At 52.4% G+C, this 19,611-nt stretch overlaps 1 protein-coding gene across 1 annotated transcript in view; it reads right to left on the minus strand.

Annotated features, from left to right (window-relative positions):
* Positions 1–599: 599 nt before the first annotated feature.
* The window catches only part of Khdrbs2 (KH RNA binding domain containing, signal transduction associated 2), a 281,691-nt gene continuing 262,679 nt past the window's right edge, over positions 600–19,611 (minus strand). The window contains exons 11-12 of the transcript XR_006150186.1: positions 16,574–16,654; positions 600–670 (exon numbers count right to left, since the gene is read on the minus strand). The gene's annotated coding sequence lies outside the window, so the exon portion shown is untranslated. The remainder of the gene's footprint in view (positions 671–16,573; positions 16,655–19,611) is intronic.

Here is a 19,611-nt window from a genome sequence, read left to right on the forward strand (position 1 = left end):
GCATCACAGGGCATCACCTGGCAGCAGCAGCGGCAGCATCACAGGCCTGGCAGCAGCAGCATCGCAGGGTGTCGCCTGGTAGCAGCAGCAGCAGCAGCATCGCAGGGCGTTGCCTGGCAGCAGCAGCAGCAGCAGCAACAGCATCGCAGGGCATTGTACCTGGCAGCAGCGGCAGCATCGCAGGGCATCGCGCCTGGCAGCAGCAGCAGCATCGCAGGGTGTCACCTGGTACCAGCGGCAGCATTGCAGGGCGTTGCCTGGCAGTGGCAGCATCGCAGGGCGTTGTCTGGCAGCGGCAGCAGCAGCATCGCAGGGCATCGCCTGGCAGCAGCATCAGCAGCATCACAGGGTGTCACCTGGCAGTAGCAGAATCACAGGGCATCGCGCCTGGCAGCAGCAGCAGCAGCATTGCAGCGTGTCGTCTGGCAGCAGCAGCAGCAGCATCGCAGGGCGTTGCCTGGTGGCAGCAGCAGCAGCAGCAGCAGCATCGCAGGGTGTCGCCTGGCACAGGCTCTGGAGCTGCTTCTCGACCTCCACCGATGCTCTCCAGGGTCGCCGGGTCAAGTCCTGCACTCAGCACCATCTTCACTGGGTCTCATGGGTGGCTCAATTTTTCCGTCCAGAAATGGCACTTTCACATCTTCATTTCACTTAGATGCTCAAATGGTGTCTACAAAGTGAAAAGGACAAACCCAAACCATCCTTTTAGATGAGAAGGCCTCCCAGATGTTACTGCCCTTTTTTACGTGCCACTGCGGCTCCTGAGTTGCGTGGTGTGTCATCTCGGCCTCCTCATGCTGGGGTCAGCCGGCTCGCTCGCTCTCCTCTGTGAGCCGTGCCACCACCACCCCTGTCCACTCCCTCGGCTCCGCACCCGGCAGCTGGCTCATTGCCCGGACACACACAGGCCGGGCACCTGCCCTGGTTCAGGCTGCAGGTGTTGCGCTCCACTCTTGGTGGACACTGCAGTCACGAGGATGAGATGAGCCCACCGTGGAGTCGGATGCGGCCGTGCGGTAGCACTGACTGCCCCGCTGGCCTGCAGCTCTGCTTCTACAACACCTGTTCTATCACCTGGTCTAGAAACCAAGCTACTGGGACTCTGTCCACACCCTAAGTGCAATTGCCTTCTCTCCATTGCCCGGCACAAAATCGGCCTATGACGGCCTTGGAAACATCGTAAATCTTTAGAATACAAAACATTCTGTCTACCATTTATTGAAGAACAGGCATCCAAGAAGAAAACACCGGGAAAGCCACACTGAATTCAGCGTGTATTTTTTGATAACTTTGATAGCCTGGTTGTCATCTGCAGGTTTTTTTTTATCATAAAGGCGACGGGAGGGGTTACAGTTATGTCAGTCAGTACTGAGTGCATTTCCTTCCAACCGCGTCAGCCCTCCCATGTGTTCCCTCCCGACCTCCCTCCCCCAAGCTGTGTAGTTCATTTCCAACATCGTATCTAGTGAGTTTCACTAGAATTCCTGATCACTAGAATTGGAATTAGTTCATTCATTTTCCCACTATTTTGAACATCTTTTAATCATGAAAGTCAATTGGCACTGATTTGGTGAAGAGAAACTTATGGGTCAATAACTACTCACAATTGATAAGCAGCCAAGCACACATATAATAAACTCCACGGAAAGTAGAGATGGAGGTTTTCAGCTTATCATTCTTTTTTTATGTTTTGGTCGGTCATGGGGCTTCACTCTGGGCCTGGGCGCTGTCCCTCAGCTCTTCAGCTCTGGGTGAGTGCTCTACCACTTGAGCCACAGTGCCAGTTCCTGCTTTTTTCTGCTGATGTGGCGCTGAGGAATCAACCCAGGGCCTCAGGCATGCAAGGCAAGCGCTCTACCCTGAGCCACCTCCCAGCCCCTCTCTCCAGTCAGAGGTGTTGCTTGCTTTCCCATTCTGAGTTACAGTGAGGGTCTCTCAGCTGCTGCATGGTGGGTGTTGGTTAAATCTGCTCCAATTTGTTTGCTTTCTCTAAATGGGGTATCTAGCTGTTGGGTAACAAAACATTCAATTATCTTGCCAGTCTGCTATAAGTATTTGAAAATGATTGTGACTGGAATACACAAGCCGTGTTTAAGTTCTCCTGTGAAATGAGTAGATGCCTTCTGCTTACTAATACAATCTCTGTGTTTATACAGTGTATGGAATGGTGAAGGGCATGTGTGGGTTTGTTGTGTCCAGCCTGCCCAGGTGCCGCCTGCGGCCAACCCGCCTCCCATCTTCAAGGCTGTCTACAGGAATCACTCTGCTCCGTCCCTCGGGACTCAGTCCCTCTCATGTTCCCCTCTCCCAGGCTCCTGTCCCCTCCCCCCCCGCCCCCCTTCTATCAACACGAACTTCCTCCTCTTGCTCTCTTCCAACACAATTTCATCTTGGACTGCTCACCATCTCATCTGCCATGTTTCCAGAAAAGACTCCTTATCTTTCAAGTCACCCCAAACCCAAATGCCTACCCTGGGGTACTTACACCACCATCACTTTTCATTACGTATATTCATTTGTTTTCTCATTTCTCCTCAGATTGTCAGTGGGGAGGGAGAAACGGAATAAATATTAGATGAGTTACGGTTTTGCGTTAGAAGTAGGGAATAGCACAACAATCTCATAACATACGAAAAACACTGATTTTCTAACAAATAAATATCAAGGAAGGAGGATGACAGGACTGTTGCTCATACACGATCATCAGAACCGTGTTACAGACAGGAGACCAAAAATGATGTGTGGAAGTTGTTAGGATTCCGATTTGAGCGAACTATACAGGGACATCTTCGATTGAACCGGGGACATCTGCACATGGATGTATAATGTTAAGTATCTTCTAGTGGTGCTGTGGCTCACGTGGTAGAGTGCTCGCCTTGAGCTGAAGAGCTGAGGGACGGTGCTCAGGCCGAGTTCAAGACCCACAACCGGCCAAAAACAAAAACAAAGTATCTTCCTTTTCTCTGGCTCCTTTCTCTCCCCGGCCCTTTCCCCTTCTCTCCCCCATTCTGCGGCACTGAGAGTGAGGGTCTCACGCTGGCCCGCAGGCACTTTTCTACGCGAGCCCTACCCTCAGCCCTTTGGCTTCAGAGCCTCACATTTTTGGCTATGCCAGTCCCAGCCTGCAGCGCTCCTCCGACACCCCGGTGTGTCTGGGGTCACTGCGAAGCACCGCCACCTCACCTAGCTCTGACTACATTTCTGTGTGGGCTGGCCTCACACCACCGGGGCCTCCATCCTGTCTCTGCAGTGGCTGGTGCTCATGGCCTGGGCCACGCACCGAGCCGTGTGTGTGTGTCTACAGAACTCGCCGCCTGCCCGGTGTAAGGGCACTGCGACGGCTGGGCAGGGACCGTGCTGCCGTGGTAACCAGACGCACCCTCACACTCTGCAATCCATTTTCTGCTTGTTACTTTCTGGTATCATTTTTGAGTTTGCATTTACAGGTTGTGTAAGTATGGCAGATTTTCAGTCTCTATGGGCACTGGTTTCTTGGCTCATAAAACAGAGGAAGACTAACACAGATTCATCAGATGGTCGCAAGGATGAATCCCGGGCCAGGTGCTCATAGCCAGGCCTCTGCTGCCCTGAGCTGCAATCCTGGCGCCTGCTGCAGCCCAGCTAGAAACCTCGCGTGGCTACAGGGTGGCCCGTGCTCTGGGGTTCAGCTGTGCTACGTGAGTGTTTCCCACAGGTACTGAGCAGGCTCCCAGGCTCCAGACGCGTCAAGACATCTCACGCCCAGACCCGAGGACCCCAGGCACAGAGGAGTTGTCAAATGGCTGCAAAGCAATAGTGCACAGTGTGTCTGTCCCTCTGAAGAATGACAAATGCCTTCCTTCTCTGTTGTTTTTTGTGAGTTCAAGGACAAACAGATGAAGTCCTTTTCACCTCTAGAGGACCATTTGTTTAAGAAGAAACTAACATTTTTACAGACATTTTGCTGTGTGTGCCACAGAAGAATAGCATTTGGGGCTGGCAGAGAGTGTGTAACACAGTGCGGCTCTGGGTTCACTCTCAGCATTAAGAAAAACAAAGGAAGAGGAAAAGGTACTCTGGCAATTCCAGGAAATGGGGAGATGCTTCGATACGTTATTGGTTTGTCCACTATTCCTCTGAGCAGTCTGATTTCTGGATGAAGTTGTGGAAATGCTTTCTCTGTCCTTGGCACTCGGAGCACCCTCTCCCCGTCAGGGGCTCCCTCCCGTGCCACACAGCCAGAGAATGACATTGGCTTTGGGGCTCTGCTGTGTCCACGTTGTTACACGAGGAGAGAGCAAGTGGAAAGCGCGCACAGCTGGCATGTGGTATACATTTAAATGTGGAATCTGTCATGTTTAAGGCCTTAACTTGTCTGACTCTAGATAAAATCATGTCACTGAAGAGTGATTGTCAACAGTGCCGTCAGTAGTAGTCACTGTGAAAATGTGCTCAGCATGAACTATAGCCCAAGGGGGTGTGTGCATTTTCACCTAGTTTATAATTTTACATGTCAAATGAGGGCCCAACTCAGTCAGAATTTTCATATGTATTTACATAAGAAGCCCATAGATCCTAGACGGTACATAAGTTAATGTGTAATTACCTACAACTACAACAATATAGTGTTATATAACCCCAAACAGAATTCTAATATTTGTCAGCCATGACTTTGCCTCTTTGCCATAGCAGTGATTTCTGTTCCATTATTAGTTATTTAAGTGATTAAAAAATCAAGATGTCTTTATTAAACTTTAAGAAGGCAGGTGTATTCATGTGTCTAGAGACATTATACAGATATAAATTTATATGATTAAATTAGTCTCCAGAATCCATGCGCACTCCATTTGCTCAGTCTTTATGAAATTTCATTCTGCCTTAGTCATCAAATACCATGATAGAGGCAAAGGAATTAATAATCTCTACTATTATTTTTTGTTTCTTAGTAGGAAATAAAGACAACAAATAATGTGCTTGGACCAGCCTTGCTGCTCTAAATGAAAATCCACAAATAACACCAATGACATTACACACAAAACCAGAATTCTACTTAAGAGCAGAAAAGCAAAGAAGTAACTTTGGTTCAGATTTTAGCTAGATCTAAGTTTCTTCAAAGAAGGAAAACCAATTAAAACAGTAATACTAAAACACGTTAAACGAATTCTCAGTGTGTGCCATCCTGGGATTTTTACGGAAGTCACCGAGTTTCTAGCCGTTTGAAATGTTTTTATATCACGACATCATCAAGTCTGTGGTTCAACAGCCCCTGATCCAATATCCCGTGCTGCTCTTTAGGGTAAGTGTAGAATCTAACCTGAGACCGATAAGCAGGGGTAAAGAAGCCCTCATCACGCAGCGTACCAACACCCATTCTACAGCCATGCCAGTCAGCCTGTCACGTTCCCATCCATCCATGTAGTAGGCGCCACTTGACCCGTCCAGCAGGCCAGGTAATTTGGTGGGGGATCCGAGAGGGCACCTCCTAAAAGAACCAAGGGGGGCGAGAGAGGATCGAGACCAAGCGCATAAAGAAAGACAGAGTCAGTCTGAGTCGCGTCAAGGTCTCATTTATTGGCAAAGAAACTTAGGTTTTTATAAGGAAAGAATGGGAAGTACTGTATGGAAGGGAGGGGTGGACGGAAATTTCTTTACGGTGAAGTCAGGGCAGGGTCTTTTTGGTCCACCAGTTTCGGTAATTGACCGGCCCAGCCTGTTTTAGGAAGTAATCTAAATGTACACCTTGGAATTTCCAAGAACGGCTATTTGTCATGGCTTAATCAGGTGTTTGAAAAAGGCCAGAACATTCTCAGGCAGGTTTCAGGTCTCCAACATAGTAGTAGTACTGAAATTATTAGCATAATTTAAGTGTACAAGCAGGTTTCCATGTGTGCTTTTAATGCAAGGAAATTCAAATCCACAATCAGATTCACCTCTCTCTACTGGTCCTGGTGTCTGTGCACTGTCCTGTGCCAGGTGTGGTGTGGAATCTTGGGGTTCGGAGCCGGGGCCCACAAGAGATTGGATAATGAAGTATGGCAGGTTCCTGCCTGGAGAGAACAACACAGATTGTGCTAGAAATAATGAAAGCCCGGCGTGCAGAGCCCAGCCCCGGTAGGGAGCCTGGATGCAGGAGGAGGGGACTGGATTCTGTCTGGAAGAAGCTAGTGTGTGGGTGGCTCAAATGGCAGAAAAGGCACGAGGAGTAGCCCTGCGGTTCCTTCAGTATCTTCCCCGCCAGCAAATCTCTACCTTCTTCACTTCAGAGTCGCGGCTGGACCGCTCTACCCTCCCGAGAAGCACTGCTGGCTCTCGGGGCTGAATGCCGTCTCCGCTTACTGCTTCCAGACAGACATCTCCAGGGCAGGGTGTTGGCCCCGAGCTTCCTCCCCTGTTTGAGAGGTGTCTGAAATCTAGTCAAGAAGAGAGATGGGCCGGCGGGGCGGTGGTGGCCACAGAGGTGTGAATGGCTGCTCTGCAGAGGGTGGTTTGGGGCGCTCTCCCGCGTGGGAGTCTGTCCGAGGAGAGGCATGGAAGGAAGGACCAGGCGTGGAGGGGGAGGGACACGGAGAACCAGCGGGGCTGGACTTGACTCACTGAGGAGGAAATCTGGGCAAGAGCAGCTGCTGGTGGTCGTCAGGAGAATTTCAGGGCGCCACACATCACCCGTGACACGGGGCAGATCTCACGTGAAGCCAAAGAGCCTCTGGGTTTATCTCTGTGATGTGGGCTGGGACACGAGGTCAAAAGCCCACTGGAGGAAAAGAACACATAAGCTAAACAAGCATAGTTTTCTCCATTGAAAATAACCTGTTTTCCGCCCGCTGAGCCCCATCCGACTCTGTGCGGCAGCTGAGCGCCAGGTCAGGGGGTCTGGGCGCCGGGGCCAGGCTCCGGCCTTGTGGCACGCAACGTGGAGTAACCCTTGCTAAGGAAGCCGCTCACCGTCTGCACCAGGCCCCAAAGTCAGGCCAAGGAACGCTTTCTATGATGGCAGAATTTGGACCTTTTACATTTTGAATGCAGTTATGGCTATACTTATTTTTACTCCTTGTGATTAGTGTTTAACCTTCGTTGGTTTTCCCTGCTCAGTTCTGGTGGGAATTTAGTCCATTACCAGCAAATCTGTGCTAATATGGCCACAAAAACAACTGCACGCGAAATCGGCTCTCGCTGGTGAGCACTGACACTAATCCCACACGCTTGGTGGGGTTCTGTGGGTCTCAGGTGTGCTCCAGCTCACTTCTACCGGAAAGCAGCAGCTCGACCACCTGCTGCTCCTGCGATCCCCACCCACAGCCCAGGGGCAGGAGAAAGGCAAGGCGGCACCACTGCCCACAGCCAGGCTCACGGCCAGCAGGGGCCGGGGCTGGAGGCCAGCAGTCTCGCTCAGAGAACCGCCTGTGGCGATCATGCTCAAATCTTTCTTTGCCGTCAGACTTTATGATGAAGGAGAACAGCGTACGTACATGGCAGGAGGATTCTACTGGCAGAGAAATAAGGCTCAGGAGAGAAGATGTGAGGAGAGAAGACCAATGGGGCACCTGCTTGGGAGGGCCGAGGCTGGCGGCTGCCACCGGGGATCTGCATGCTGTCCAGTTTCCACACTTCCTGCCAGTGAAAGTTAGGATCTGAGTGGGAAGTGCTTCCATGGATTCACACATGTACTAGCAATTCATTCAACAAACGTTGAGTGCTTGCTGTTAGCAGGAACGCCTGAAGCAAAGAAAACCTGTGGGGAAGGAGGAAACAATCTCGCACATCACATGTACTCCACATACATGCGGCCAGTGACACATATTCACACATGTGTGTGCACACATCCTCACAAAGACCCCGGTGATGCTGTGAAGCCAAGTGCACAGGGCTCTGCGCTGTCCAGCCCTCCCACAGAATTCCCTCCAGGATGAAGGCAGTCCCACACGGTAGGAACAGGAATTCCCTCCAGGATGAAGGCAGTCCCACACGGTGTGAACAGGAACAGGAATTCCCTCCAGGATGAAGGCAGTCCTACACGGTGGGAACAGGAACAGGAATTCCCTCCAGGATGAAGGCAGTCCCACACGGTAGGAACAGGAATTCCCTCCAGGATGAAGGCAGTCCCACATGGTGTGAAGAGGAACAGGAATTCTCTCCAGGATGAAGGCAGTCCCACACGGTGGGAACAGGAATTCCCTCCGGGATGAAGGCAGTCCCACACGGTGGGAACAGGAATTCCCTCCGGGATGAAGGCAGTCCCACACGGTGTGAACAGGAATTCCCTCCAGGATGAAGGCAGTCCCACACAGTGTGAACAGGAATTCCCTCCAGGATGAAGACAGTCCCACACAGTGTGAAGGGAACAGGAATTCCCTCCAGGATGAAGGCAGTCCCACACAGTGTGAACAGGAATTCCCTCCAGGATGAAGGCAGTCCCACACAGTGTGAACAGGAACAGGAATTCCCTCCGGGATGAAGACAGTCCCACACGGTAGGAACAGGAATTCCCTCCAGGATGAAGACAGTCCCACATGGTGTGAACAGGAACAGGAATTCCCTCCAGGATGAAGACAGTCCCACACGGTGGGAACAGGAATTCCCTCCAGGATGAAGGCAGTCCCACACGGTGTGAACAGGAATTCCCTCCGGGATGAAGACAGTCCCACACGGTGGGAACAGGAATTCCCTCCAGGATGAAGAAAGTCCCACACGGTGGGAACAGGAACAGGAATTCCTTCCAGGATGAAGACAGTCCCACACGGTGTGAACAGGAATTCCCTCCGGGATGAAGACAGTCCCACACGGTGGGAACAGGAATTCCTTCCAGGATGAAGAGAGTCCCACATGGTGTGAACAGGAATTCCCTCCGGGATGAAGGCAGTCCCACACGGTGTGAACAGGAATTCCCTCCAGGATGAAGACAGTCCCACATGGTGTGAACAGGAATTCCCTCTGGGATGAAGGCAGTCCCACACGGTGTGAACAGGAATTCCCTCCAGGATGAAGGCAGTCCCACACGGTGTGAACAGGAACAGGAATTCCCTCCGGGATGAAGACAGTCCCACATGGTGGGAACAGGAATTCCCTCCGGGATGAAGACAGTCCCACACGGTGGGAAGGGAACAGGAATTCCCTCCGGGATGAAGGCAGTCCCACACGGTGTGAACAGGAATTCCCTCCAGGATGAAGGCAGTCCCAGACGGTGTGAACAGGAACAGGAATTCCCTCCGGGATGAAGACAGTCCCACATGGTGGGAACAGGAATTCCCTCCGGGATGAAGACAGTCCCACACGGTGGGAAGGGAACAGGAATTCCCTCCAGGATGAAGGCAGTCCCACACGGTGGGAACAGGAATTCCCTCCGGGATGAAGACAGTCCCACACGGTGTGAACAGGAACAGGAATTCCCTCCGGGATGAAGACAGTCCCACACGGTGTGAAGGGAACAGGACTTCCCTCCAGGATGAAGACAGTCCCACAAGGTGTGAAGAGAACAGGAATCCCCTCCAGGATGAAGGCAGTCCCACACGGTGTGAAGGGAACAGGAATTCCCTCCAGGATGAAGACAGTCCCACACAGTGTGAACAGGAATTCCCTCCAGGATGAAGGCAGTCCCAACGGTGGGAACAGGAATTCCCTCCAGGATGAAGGCAGTCCTACACGGTGTGAACAGGAACAGGAATTCCCTCCAGGATGAAGGCAGTCCTACACGGTGTGAACAGGAACAGGAATTCCCTCCAGGATGAAGACAGTCCTACACGGTGTGAACAGGAACAGGAATTCCCTCCAGGATGAAGACAGTCCCACACGATGTGAAGGGAACAGGAATTCCCTCCAGGATGAAGACAGTCCCACACAGTGTGAACAGGAATTCCCTCCAGGATGAAGACAGTCCCACACAGTGTGAACAGGAATTCCCTCCAGGATGAAGGCAGTCCCACACGGTGTGAACAGGAACAGGAATTCCCTCCAGGATGAAGGCAGTCCCACACGGTGTGAAGAGGAACAGGAATTCCCTCCAGGATGAAGGCAGTCCCACACGGTGGGAAGGTGGGAACAGGAATTCCCTCCAGGATGAAGACAGTCCCACACAGTGTGAACAGGAATTCCCTCCAGGATGAAGGCAGTCCCACACGGTGGGAACAGGAACAGGAATTCCCTCCAGGATGAAGGCAGTCCCACACGGTGGGAAGGTGGGAACAGGAATTCCCTCCAGGATGAAGACAGTCCCACACAGTGTGAACAGGAATTCCCTCCAGGATGAAGGCAGTCCCACACGGTGTGAACAGGAATTCCCTCCGGGATGAAGGCAGTCCCACACGGTGTGAACAGGAATTCCCTCTGGGATGAAGGCAGTCCCACACGGTGTGAACAGGAATTCACTCCGGGATGAAGGCAGTCCCACACGGTGTGAACAGGAATTCCCTCCGGGATGAAGGCAGTCCCACACGGTGTGAACAGGAATTCCCTCCGGGATGAAGGCAGTCCCACACGGTGTGAACAGGAATTCACTCCGGGATGAAGGCAGTCCCACACGGTGTGAACAGGAATTCCCTCCGGGATGAAGGCAGTCCCACACGGTGTGAACAGGAATTCCCTCCGGGATGAAGGCAGTCCCACACGGTGTGAACAGGAATTCCCTCTGGGATGAAGGCAGTCCCACACGGTGTGAACAGGAATTCCCTCTGGGATGAAGGCAGTCCCACATGGTGTGAACAGGAATTCCCTCCAGGATGAAGGCAGTCCCACACGGTGTGAACAGGAACAGGAATTCCCTCCAGGATGAAGGCAGTCCCACACGGTGGAAAGGGAACCGGAGCACACACGTCATTCCTTTTGCTAGCGGCTGGACCCAGCAGCACAGATGCTAGTGAACTGTAGAAGACATTTAGTTTCCCTCCTGTGCTGGGAGATGGAAGAGCAGCTCTGGCCGCAACGCTCTGGCTCTAATTGGGCAGAATAAGCAGATGCCGGAGGAGTGAGTGGCGCAGACGGCGGTGGGCTGGCGTGCGAGAGCCATTGTGAATGGCTCAACCGAGCGCGGCAGAGCTCATCCTTTCTACAGGCAGTGAGCCGAGATGCGGAATTTTCTTAACGGATGGGGAGGTGAGAGGACACATTTAGATGGACACAGAAAACACAAGCGTGGATTCGGGAAGACAGACAGGAGAGGATGCATCTCCTGATGGAGACGGGGGCCACCACCCCAGCTTGCTCCGTGTGCCTGTCCACTTCTGGATTAATGCCGTGTAGCAGATACGAGAGAAATGACATCGTTTGTAAGTGCCCAGTGCATCAGTGAAACATTCCCAGGACTGGAAGAAGGAAGAGGTGAAAAGCTTCCTTGGGAGAACTGGTCTGATCTTTCAGGGTGTCATTCGGCGCAGTGCCGGTCCCGGGGCAGGGAGTGTCCACTCCAGTGGGAAGGTTCCAGTGGGAACGCGGTGCTTGAGATGTCAGGCGTTGGAGATCCACAAAGCAAGGCTACGGCAGCCCAGCCCTCTCGCAGGAGAGGAAGTCGACACCAGAAAATCCTCCTGGGACCATGGCACATGGCGGAGAATCCATAACACCACAGAAGAACACGGAAAGGTCTTTTCGGGGAAAGGCTTGCAGTCATTCAGCAGTAACTCATGCGCAGGTTCAAAATGGGATGTACCTGCTTGCCTGGCCCTCTGGAGCTAAGGATGTGCCTATAAAATGGCTTCCGGCTTGAGACCACTGCCCCGTGCCAGGCATGTCCCCTGGAAAGCAAAACAGAACTTGGGACAGTGGTCTGTGAATCGTGCTCCAGCTGGTCAGGCCACACATGAGGCAGGCCTGGCCATCTTCAGGACTCGGGACACACTAAGGTTGGATGGACCGCTGCTGGTAGGTCAGCCCGTGCCAGGCTCAGCGGGGCCATGGGGGGGGTTGCAGGGGGAGGGCGTCAGCGGGCCACAGCCCTGTGTGAGGGTTCCGTGTCTTCCGACACCAATATGACTGGAATAAGAAAACCACTCTGACTCTGGGGGGGGGGGGGCAGGGGCGGAGCAGAGGGACAGAGCTGTGGAACAAGGAGGCTGCAGGACACTTGCTCTCGGTCTTCACTGAGCCTGGGACCACGGAGTGTGGTGACACAGAGCCGTCCCCCCGGCTTGCTGACCACAGAGCTGTCCCCCCAGCCTGCTGACCACGGAGCCATCCCCTCTGCCTGCTGACCACAGAGCCGTCCCCCCACCTGCTGACCACGGAGCCATCCCCTCTGCCTGCTGACCACAGAGCCGTCCCCCCCACCTGCTGACCACGGAGCCGTCCCCCCACCTGCTGACCACAGAGCTGTCCCCCCCACCTGCTGACCACAGAGCCGTCCCCCCCACCTGCTGACCACGGAGCCGTCCCCCCACCTGCTGACCACGGAGCCGTCCCCCCGGCCTGCTGACCACGGAGCCGTCCCCCCACCTGCTGACCACAGAGCTGTCCCCCCACCTGCTGACCACGGAGCTGTCCCCCCCACCTGCTGACCACGGAGCTGTCCCCTCTGCCTGCTGACCATGGAGCCGTCCCCCCCACCTGCTGACCACACAGCCGTCCCCCCGGCCTGCTGACCACGGAGCCATCCCCCCACCTGCTGACCACGGAGCTGTCCCCCCACCTGCTGACCACGGAGCCGTCCCCCTTCCTGCTGACCACGGAGTCGTCCCCCCACCTGCTGACCACAGAGCTGTCCCCTCTGCCTGCTGACCACAGAGCCGTTCCCTCTGCCTGCTGACCACGGAGCTGTCCCCCCGCCTGCTGACCACGGAGCCGTCCCCCCACCTGCTGACCACGGAGCCGTCCCCCCCACCTGCTGACCACGGAGCCGTCCCCCCACCTGCTGACCACGGAGCCGTCCCCCCACCTGCTGACCACGGAGCCGTCCCCCCACCTGCTGACCACGGAGCCGTCCCCCCACCTGCTGACCACGGAGCCGTCCCCCCACCTGCTGACCACGGAGCCGTCCCCCCTCCTGCTGACCACGGAGCCGTCCCCCCTCCTGCTGACCACGGAGCTGTCCCCCCCACCTGCTGACCACGGAGCTGTCCCCCCACCTGCTGACCACGGAGCTGTCCCCCCACCTGCTGACCACAGAGCTGTCCCCCCACCTGCTGACCACACAGCCGTCCCCCCACCTGCTGACCATGGAGCCGTCCCCCCACCTGCTGACCACAGAGCTGTCCCCCCACCTGCTGACCACAGAGCCGTCCCCCCACCTGCTGACCACACAGCCGTCCCCCCACCTGCTGACCACGGAGCCGTCCCCCCACCTGCTGACCACAGAGCTGTCCCCCCACCTGCTGACCACACAGCCGTCCCCCCACCTGCTGACCATGGAGCCGTCCCCCCACCTGCTGACCACAGAGCTGTCCCCCCACCTGCTGACCACACAGCCGTCCCCCCACCTGCTGACCATGGAGCTGTCCCCCCCACCTGCTGACCACAGAGCTGTCCCCCCACCTGCTGACCACAGAGCTGTCCCCCCACCTGCTGGCCACACAGCCGTCCCCCCACCTGCTGACCACAGAGCCGTCCCCCCACCTGCTGACCACACAGCCGTCCCCTCACCTGCTGACCACGGAGCTGCCTCTGGGGCTGGGGCATGAGGTTTGTTTGTTTGAGTCTCTGCACCCGGGGCGGCCTGTGTTCTGGCAGATGCTACTGCAGGAGGTGCTGTGCTTGCTTCTGCAGGAGCCGTGACTGTGGGGAGGAGAATCTGCGCTCGAGGACACCGTGTAACTGAACCTGGAAACGACGCCTTTAACTTCACTGCGCCTCTATTTACACAGCGTTCTACGCTTTCCAAAGGGACGTGACGTGTTCCAGAGAACATGTCTTTACCAAACCTGTGGAGGCAGGGCACGGCGTCTAAAGGATGACGCTCAACAAGGAAAGTGGCAATGAAATCAGGCCATCTTTCAGAGGAAGACTACAAAGCTGTGCCATCCCATCTCCTGCTGATGCCAGCGTCCACCTTCGGGACCTGCCTGTGCCAGGCACACACGGCTCATTCATGATCAGAACACCCATGGAACAGCGATTATTCTCTTCCCAGCCTAAGGATGAAGACAGCGGCTAGTAAAATTGGCAGCCAGGCTGTCTGACACAATGCGACCTCTCTTAGGCTCTCTCTTGAATATTTACTCTGAGCAAAATTCCTAATTATAGAGACATGTATTTATACTGGGTTCTCTAAAATGCACGTAGCCCAGTGGTCGCTGGCAGTCTGGATCACTGGCTCCCTCAAAATGAAAGAGATCCTGGCTTGTATCATTTGCCAATTTCTATGCTATCAACAGACCATCAGTAGACCATCGACAGCAGGCCCACGGCGCGACCTCAGGGCAGTGGCTGGAGCCCCGGGGAGAGAGGAGCCGCTCACCGCAGCTGGCGGGATCCACGCCCGAATGGCCCCTAATAAAGATGCTCGTTTTACTTTAGTGTCTTATGGGGCCCTGTATAAACTAAGCTGTTTGGGTTACGCGCCTACGCAGTTACTGCTTATAAAAACTGCCCAATGACGTTCATTTTCAGATGGAGGCAATCGGGTGGGGGCTGATCCGTGACGCCCCCCCGAGGCGTGTAGACGCCCGCACCGGGGGGAGAGCCCAGCCCCTCCGGCCCAGCACGCCAGCTTCCTCGGCAGCCAACATGCTTACTACAACTCTGTGGTTTCACAACGTGGGAGTTTTGGGGTTCTTTGCGATTCCAGTTGTCTGTGAGAATGCAGTCACCGGCCTCAGTGAATCATCCTGTGTGAGATCCTTGTAACCATCCAACAGCAGCGGGAGAGGGCGGCCCGGGCTCATCAGCAAAGCCGCGGCGGAGCTCACGGCCGCCTGTATTCTGACAGGAGCTTCTTGCCCAGAGCCATCCCGGGGTCTCACCCACGTCGTCCACGTTAGCCAAATGAGCAAGGCCTTCCCTAAGCTGCCCCGTGAGTGAGCTTTCCGCATGCCTCACAGCGCCTGACCACCGCCAGCGGCAGCGGGAGGCCAGGCTTCCTTCCCAGTCACCACCACTTTCCCACTGTGGTTGCTGCTTTTCACGTGTGTCCCTGCACAACCATTTCCAGTGCACTGTGCGACCCCACCAGGTAAAGACAGACACCGCTCAACATTCTGTGTGCCAGAACAAAAGAGGAGGACGCTGGTGCAGGGAGACACAGCACAGAGACAGCGATCGCTGGTGCAGGGAGACACAGCACAGAGACAGACAGCGATCGCTGGTGCAGGGAGACACAGCACAGAGACAGTGATCGCTGGTGCAGGGAGACACAGCACAGAGACAGTGATCGCTGGTGCAGGGAGACACAGCACAGAGACAGACAGCGATCGCTGGTGCAGGGAGACACAGCACAGAGACAGACAGCGATCGCTGGTGCAGGGAGACACAGCACAGAGACAGACAGCGATCGCTGGTGCAGGGAGACACAGCACAGAGACAGCGATCGCTGGTGCAGGGAGACACAGCACAGAGACAGACAATGATTCTTTTTCTATTTTCTTTTGCTGTGTCTTTTAAGCTCTGCTAACCAAACAGTGACTAGACAGACTTTCCCCATAAAAATGTGGGCTCAGCAGGCAGAGACTGGGGAAGATCGGGGAGCCGTGAGTGGCCCCCTGCTGGCCACAGATATGGGTGGTTTTGCTGTCTCCAGTAGAGCCTGGGTTAGGAAGAGGGTTGACCAGTTGTCCAGGGCATACACACGGAAGAATTCCCGATGCTGACATGCTTACCACTATTTTTCTTCTTTGTCCTTTCTTCTTTTGTCTTTTTCTGGGAAAGAGGTAGCCTAAAAGCTTACTCTTAAAAGGTAATTGTTAGGGAAGTCTTTGGTAGCTGTATTTACAAGTTACATAACAAATAAAAGGGGCAATCTGCTGGGTGCCAGTGGCTCACGCCTATAATCCTAGCTATTTAGGTGGTTGAGATCTGAGGATTGCAGTTCAAAGCCGGCCCAGGCAGGAAAGTTCATGAGACTCTCATCTCCAATTAACCACCAGAAAACTGGAAGTGGTGCTGTGACTCAAGTGGTAGAGAGCTCGCCTTGAGCTGAAGAGCTCAGGAGCAGCGCCCAGGCCCAGAGTTCAAGGCCCACGACCACCACCAATAACAAAAAAGACAATCCCACACCTTCACAGCTGAACAGCCATAGCAATTTGCCTCACAAGCGAAGTACAATAAAGCAAGTAAACTTAAATGTCTCTCATATATATGTATCTATGTATACATACATACATATTTATTATATGTATATGCTATCTATCAATATAATTTTCTAAGGAGAACATGAATCCTGCCCTTTATTAGTCTGTAGTTTAAATGGTATTTATTACCTGTGATCGAATTCCTTTATTATGGATGGTATCAATTTATAAAAATAAACAAGCCTAAGCAACACTTTAAATCTGATTTTCATGTTGTTCTGTTGCAGAAATGTTAGAAAATAATCAACCTTTTCCAGGCATTTAGAGGGTAAATGTTCCCTTTTATCCCAGACCAACAGATGCAATAGATTAGAACTAACCCAGTTAGAACTCTGTAACACAGAAAGCTAAGGCACAGGCCAGGTTTTATGTTTATGTTGTGTTTGGCTTACCTTCTTCCATATCTGCCGCCCCTCAAACCTTTCTTCTGTGATGGCCTCTCACCAGGCTCCGGCCCGGGTGACCTCTTCAGACTGCAATATTAACAGACAGACATGTTCCACAGACACTTTGCTCTAGGGGTTGTTATGCACAGTACATGTCAGGTTCACCTGTAGAGTTGAAAAAGTACAAGCTTCTACCCTCCAAACTTAGGAACTTAGTCAATGCAAGCGGGATCCTGACAGCTGTGGTTTTAGAACATACCGGATGCAGGCTGGCAGCTCTAGCTAGGCATCACTACTAGAACTGCATTCTATGACCCATATTTGTGTGGTATGAACAGCAATTGCTCTATGTGGACAGTGGACCTGGGTTTTACTTGTTAGCTGCAGAACTCAGAACTTACTCTGCCCTCGCAGGAATTTCCACACTTTTGGTTTGAAACAGGGATTGATTTTGAGGCTGTGTGCATGCCAGTCTAGCACGGAGCGACTTCAGCCTCTTTCTCTTTCATTTTTTGAAGAACTCATACCTGAAAGCATTTTAAAGCTGCTATATCAACATAAAATTATTACTAACACTTACAGGTAAGGCTCTCCTTACCCTCATCCATTCTGAAACACACCCAAAGTGACCATGTTAGCATGGTGATAGCAAGCAGCAGGCCTGTGTCTATGGGGCGTGTTCATTGAGGGCCCATCTGATAGTGGTGCACTGCACAGGACCCAGCGGGCCTCCTGCACTCGGGAGGAGGGGCGGAGGGCGAGGCGGCCCCTCAGCTCTGTGGAGACAAAGGACCAGGAGGCCGTAGTGTCTGCAGTGGGCTTTAACGTATCTCTACCCTAAGAGCCTTCACAGGTCAGGCCTTGGGTAATACTGTACTTCCATGTTCTGCAACTTTGAGTTCTTTTCAGAAAAACTTTTGAATTACATTACACAATTTCTTGTCTCATTCAACAAACATACCACACAACTCATGTTCCCCAAATTAGTTCTTTTAAAACACCAGATGTACAAAGAGAAAACAGAAATGTATCTTCTAAGTCATCTACATTACTGTCCACCCACCCATCCCACATGAAGTTTTGTTTTTCCTTTTGCTTCAAAACAAGTAAGATAACCATAGTTTTGTTCCATGGTTTTGTTCCATGGTTTTGTTCCACGGTTTTGTTCCATGGTGTTCTCTTCTGCTCTACGCCATTCTACCCTGAAGGCACCCCTGTCAATCTCTCCTAGCAAGTCAACTTCTCTCTAGTACGAGAAGGCAAACCTGGAATGCTGACTGCAGTCTCTCTCTAGACAGGCTCCGCAAGAGGCCTCACATGTGTGGGATTCCTCAACGTAGGAGCTGCCCCCGGCCCTTTCTACCAGAGCTATTCAACCACCAGAGTGTCACACTCTCCCAACACGCACAGTTCTTTATTGCCTTCAGTTCTTTAGCTTTGCATGTACACTGTAACTCAAATTCCTGTGATATAAGACATAAAAGTCATGTGCACACGAGAGCCCTGAGTAGAGCCAGGCCGCTAGAGGTAAGCCATGAGAGCATGAGTAGAGCCAGGCCGCTAGAGGTAAAACAATAGCACAAGCTTCCACATGCTTGATATTAAAGTTTTAGTTCCTCAGTGGCCTCCCTTTGTTCTGGACCTGTTGTATAAGCACAGTGCACAAGGGAAGGACTCACTGAAGAACACTGGGCCTTCAAGGAGGTCAGTCAGGTTCAGTACAGCTTCCGGGTTTTCTATCACACGTTCACTGCTAGTCCTGGGAGAGCAGACCACGAGGGCTTTATGCAATCACAGACAGGCATCCGACAGGCCTTCTGATACGGATGTCACTTTACCTCAGGGCAAATTTAGTAACAACAGCAGTTGTCAGATTGAGAACCATCTCACCTTGCCTAGGGAATGCTTTCATATTGTGCTGCAGAAGTTTAACTCTAAGCAAAATCCTAGCCTTGATCATTCTCTATTGAGGAAACAGTGGTCATTGGCATTAGCGTACGGTTGATACACAGACACTACTTATAGGAAGCCAGGATGGAGAGTGAAAATGACTCCCGTGACTGGGCAGCTTTGTGTCAAACCAAGTATAATCGTCTTCAGTGGCATGGGAATTGTGAGGCCTGTTTTCCACTACAGCCTGCTGCAGACTTCATGTCCTCTACCACTGAAAGAAACCATCACACTGCCTAACGGCTGTTCAACGAATAGCCGGTGCTGCATTTTCATTTTATGTCATTGGTGAATAAAGTCCAAGAAGACGTGAGATTTGAGCTTGACGGGCCCTCCACCGTGGTCAGGCTTGGCGGGTTGGACAGGCCTCACGCCCCCGTGAGCCGCTGGGTGAAATCTTCCTCTCCCATGGAATGAAAGCAAAGTCAAATGTGTGGAAGAAAATGATCTATATAACTTGAACCTCGGTGCCTTGATATCAAAGATCAAAATGTGGTTAGAATAGAAGACACGGGGTGAGAGAACTCAGGTGTGAAACTTACCTTACTCTTTCTTACACTAGAAAGGCTCCGTTTTGTATTTCAGTTTTCACAACTTGTCATACCACTGAGGTTACTACTTTTCTTACATACATGTTAGAAGTTTTAAGCCCCAGTGAACAGGATTGTATTCAATACTTTTCCTTCAAGGAAAACATTTTCACTGAAATATTGCTAGTTTTGAATATATATAAAATATTCTTGCAGCGTTAATACATCCACACACTGCTATGTATTCTAATATAGGGACCACTGATGACTTCCACCCTAGGACATGAATTAGTATCCCCAGGTTAGTCAGACATGACAGGAAAAAGAAAAAACAAAAACCACAAGACATGGACAAAGAGGTGTGTCTTTGTTGTTGTTTTAAATGTACTATGTGATTTCTTGTTTCTTTTGTGTTCTTGCTCCTGTGGTTTATCCTCTGTTGTTACCGTATTTGATTTTGGTACACTGGTATTTTATACAAGCTTATCTGAATTAGGGAAGGGAAGGGGGAACAACAGAATGGCGAGACAAAGACAAGAAGGGAACAGACAGTATGCTGGACAT

The sequence above is a fragment of the Dipodomys spectabilis genome, unplaced genomic scaffold (genome assembly GCF_019054845.1).
Source record: "Dipodomys spectabilis isolate Male_0828 unplaced genomic scaffold, ASM1905484v1 ptg000213l, whole genome shotgun sequence".
NCBI lineage: Eukaryota > Metazoa > Chordata > Mammalia > Rodentia > Heteromyidae > Dipodomys > Dipodomys spectabilis.